This window comes from Chaetura pelagica, unplaced genomic scaffold, assembly GCF_000747805.2.
Source record: "Chaetura pelagica isolate M959 unplaced genomic scaffold, ChaPel_1.0 scaffold76, whole genome shotgun sequence".
Classification (NCBI taxonomy): domain Eukaryota; kingdom Metazoa; phylum Chordata; class Aves; order Apodiformes; family Apodidae; genus Chaetura; species Chaetura pelagica.
The window spans coordinates 9,430,146-9,434,988 of NW_009970723.1; positions in this window are offsets into that span (position 1 = coordinate 9,430,146).

Consider the following 4,843-nt stretch of genomic DNA (forward strand, 5'->3'; position numbering starts at 1 on the left):
GCAGTAACAGAAACTCCAAAAGGCAGTAGACAGATGCCTTCCTTGGTATCCCTATTGAGTAAGCCTATTTTGCCCTTTGGAATAATGCATTGTATGGTATTTTCAACCTTGTTTGGTATTTAGAGTTGGAATTTATTGCCAGGCTTCCTGGCAGCAAGCTGTGCAGGTTGCAGGCGGAGGCTGATGGAGGTGAGTGAATTAATGTGGTGGCTGTTTGGAATGTCGTCCAGCTGCCAGGGAGAATTATGTTTGTTTGCCTTTGGCACAAGTGTGAAAGGAACAGCCATAGATTTCAGAAGTGTGAGGCTACGTTTTTATATCTCACACTAATGAATACATTTTTTTGTATCCTATACATTTGGGGAAATAGCAGAATTTATTTGTAGATTTTATTTACCACTTGTGTGGTAGAGAGAGAATGTTTCCTCAGAGACTGAACTTGCACTTTAGAAAAGAAAAAGAAGAAAAAATGAAAAAAAGAAAAAGAAAAAAAAAAGGCCTGACTAATCCAAAATAATGTCAGCAAAAGTTCCCTTAATTTAATTATTTTTGCAACTATATTTGAAGTCGGATCAAAGATGGTGAATTTCAGCAAGGTTTGAAAAGTTCTTCCTGTATTTTCAGGGGGCAGGGGGGAAATGTCACTGAAAGACATAACTGTGTATTTGTTTTCTCCTGGAATTTTATTTCTTCCAGTCAGATCGTCCTTTTACCTGTAACCTGTCAGTTATCCCTACCACAACCTCCTGTGCTATCAACAGAGGGATGATAATGCTATTTGTAATGTGCTCTGATGTGAAAAGTGCTATAGAAGCTTGGATTGTTGTTGCCGATAGGACCAGAAATTTCCCCAACTAGATCTGTCAATAGCTGACACTAAAACAACAAGGTACAAAGTGCATTTGAAGACTGTCAGACACCATTGCTTTTTTGTTTTCTCTAGCAAACTATTCCTTAGATAGATGACTTGACCCAGCCTTGTTTAAAAAGATCAAGGACTCAGTGGCTCAGAAAGGAAAAAAAAAAAAAGATGGAAAAGAGTATTATTATTTACTTTATCCTATGTAAAGCTTAATGGTCTCTTGCCACATTATAACATGTAAATAAAACTGTCACTTACATATCTTCTGTTGGTCTTCATAATACAGAAAGGAAAAAAAAGCTTTCTGGTTTTGAACAAAAAATAATAATTTGCAAATTAAAAAAATATTATTTGAAGTAATTATTTCAAAAAATTCACTTTATAGGACAAATTTTTAAAAATGGAATAATGAGACTTATACCTAGCTTCTTGGTTTCTGTGTGCAGACACCTAACTTACACATGATCAGGTAAGTTGCAAATTAAAATAACCTTTGCAAGTTGATTTTAATTATTCTAAATGCATTGTTTATATGTCAATTGATTGCTGTTAAGACTGGACTATATTTTAACATAATTGAATGACCATTTGAGGAGAGGCAAATACATCAAACACTATAGAGAAAATAATTTGTTCCTCAAAACCTGTTTCATTCTAATCTTTTAAGAAAAGTGTTTGCAACCCTGATCAGAGCATGTTCCCTTCAAGGAAGGAAAGATGTATTAAATGACATGACCAGCAGGAGAAAGAAAAACAGATATGAGTTTGTAAGGAAGACTATTTTTCTGGTAGGATGAAGATGCAAGATATCACTTTAGAGATGGGATTAAGGGCAAAGGAACAAGAGCAATGAAGAGGAACAGAAAAAAAAAAAAAAGGATAAAGGTGGTAGTGGCAGCTAAAGGAAACGAGACTAGAAACAACAACAGAAAATAGGGAGTGGAGGATGAAGAATGAGATGGAAGAAGAACAAAAAATGAGTCAGCAGTGACAGAGAATGAGCATAAGAAGTCAAGGGGAAAGAAAATAGGAGAAAACTACACAAAGTAACGGCAGGGTGAAAAGCTAAAAAGGAAGGAAAAGAAACCTTCCCAAATGAGCTCTGAACTGAAGGAGGAATGGTACGTCTCTCTTGGAGCAACCAGCATTTCCCAGTTACCCACATGCAACCTCTCTGAGGAAGCAGAGAGGCAACCTCTCTGTCCAGCCTTGAGTTGTTACCTCAAGGTAACAACTTGAAGCTGTTGTCCAATGTCAGAGGCAGCAGGAAAAGATGGCAGAGAGTCCTGTGTGGCAGCCAAACCTCACCTCTCCCCCAGCCCAGTGCTCCTGCCAGCAGGCCGGGCTGCAGCCAGTGGCAGCTGGAGTGGAAGCTCCCTTCTTGCTCCACCAGCAGGATGAGCTCTCAAGAGGAGAGGGGCTGTCACAGACAGGTACATCTCTGCAGCTTCCCATCTGCTTCAGACACCAGTGCCCAAGGAGGTGAGAGCAGAAGGACAGCTGGAGAACGCAACATCAGGAGAAATCAGGAAAAGCAAAACCTATTGTAAAAAAAGGGTCACAAAAAGAGGGCAAGAGAGGGGAGAGAGAGTACAAGACAAAAGCAACTAATGGTCATGGCCTCTTTACAGGAAGAAGTGTCTTGTACTACATACAGAAGTGATCCCTATGTGAGCTGTAAGTAGGAGAGGCACAGCACCGAGCCTGCCGTTGTTCTCATGAGCTGAGTTGATGTACATGAAAGTGCAGAAGTGACATACATTTCTGTTTCAAATCCAGATACTCTTAAAAGGGGAAATACTTCAGCTAGGGCAGTTCAATGGAGTAGATAAGTGTCAGTTCCTTTCTGATTAGCTCTGCCCTTTTCCAGAAGGCAACCCTGGATCTATCTTCTTTCTTTATTTTGCCAACATGGCTGTATTCCTCAGCAAAATAACTAGTTCAGTCAGTAGAGCTCTGGGAATAGACTTCCAGTAGACATGCGCTCCCTCTTCTGGTTGGCATTTGCCTCTACACACTAAGATGAAAACGAAGGCTAATTTGGTTCCTCTAGCTTTTTTTGGTTGGTTGGTTTTGTTTTTAAAAAAAAGTTTTAAAACATTCTGCTTTCTTTAGTTTTATGCAACCGTGAGATTCCTACTGTCCATACCACCTTTGGCAGATCACTAGCACATGAAGATTGATGCCCTGTGTCTTTTAGACAAGAGGTTTTATGATCCATGAAGTCCATTCATGGATGTGTTTGTTGAAATGGTATTTCTGTGGTTTTACTGATATGAGTGTGTGCTAGTGCCATGGTTTCCTTCTTTACACAGACAGCTTGCTCATGCTCCCTCAAACTGCCATTCCCAGCTGAGCTCTGGAACACAAGGCAACAAAAGATTAATTTTGGGGAGATCTGTTACATGGTCATCTGGACATTATTGGAGGTAGTCTTGCTGGTTCACTTTATCTGAATGCATAGATAGTGGGAAAATGCAATGCTAAAATGTAACTTTGGTGAAACAGCTCAACCAGAACATTTCTCTGGAAAGAATTAATTCTTTGCTTTAGCTGTGATCTGTTACAGCATAATCATGTGAGCAAGTGCCAACACTTGGTAACACAGTGCATAAGTTCTGAGAGCCAAAAAATGCTGTATTCAGAGCTATAGTTGTTAGGGCTGAGTGGCCCCTGGTGTGGGCCAGAGTACCAGTATCTAGTAGAATGCCCCATAGTTTGAGTTAATTAACTCTACAGCTATAAACTCTATAGTTATTAACTCTATAGCAATCAATGCCTGAATTCTAATCTTGTCCCTAACACCGAGTCCTGGCATAAATGTAGTTATGATCTTCCTGAGTTGCTTCCACATCTACAAAGTAGGAATAATACATTCTGGTAATACTTACCAGATATGCTGAAGCAGATCTTCAGCATTTACACTTAATACCATATGTTAAGCTGCCTCTGCCTTACTAGGTCATGCCTCTTTTGTGCTACCACATAAATGTTAAACTTACCATCTTCAGATCTTTGAAAAGGGCAGCTCCAATTCTTTGTCTTTTTTTTTTTAAAAATATTTTTTTAATAAAAGAGAACAGAAGAAAAATCTACTTGGCCAATTCTTATATCAAGATCTAGGACAGATTGCTGGATAGCTTTTACGTTCAGACTGAAATAATTACTTTGTCCCTTAGGCAAAATGTAGCAGAAACTTGTCTTAGGTCATGCTAGGAACAAATGATGAAGAAAGAAAACATTTATTTTTATTATTTTTTATTTTAAATATAGTCTATGAGGTTTTTTCAAACACAGAGATTAGATTTAGACAATTGTCTTGGAAATAAACTCAGAAAAAACTTATATTTAGTTTCTGTTCATCAGTTTTCTAACTGTTCCAATTTAACATAAGCAGTATCAGTCAACTGCTACTTCCTCTTCTAGAAAGATTTTTTTTACTGGTTTTAACTGTTTCCCATAATTATCACAGTTCAGGGCTTGCAGACAGTAAAAGAGATAAACAAAATAGACATCCACTAATATTTCCAGTATGTGTTCAACCCACAGTGCCTGGATGTATTCACGTGCCATGGTCTAGCTGATGTAGTGGTATTAGGTCATAGGCTGGACTTGATGATCTTACAGGTCTTCTCTGGCTTTGGTGACTCTGTGATTCTGCATCTCAGTCCTTTTATCAACACTGTATTGTTTTGAAGGAAGAAATCAAATACTGTTAACTTTTATTTGAGAGGAAATAAAGCAGAACTGATGACGTTCATACTCATTCAGCATTTCTTTTCTAACCAAGCACAATTCATCAAACAGAAAATTTGCTCCCTTGGATACAAAATTCCTTGTAAACCAGAAAAAAGCTGACACTTCAGAGACGTATATCTTGGACAAATACTTTGCAGATATAACACACAAACAACTCCAGTGACAGGAATTCCTGTGGCACATAATAAAAACCTGGGATATAAGACTGTCACACCCAGCCCT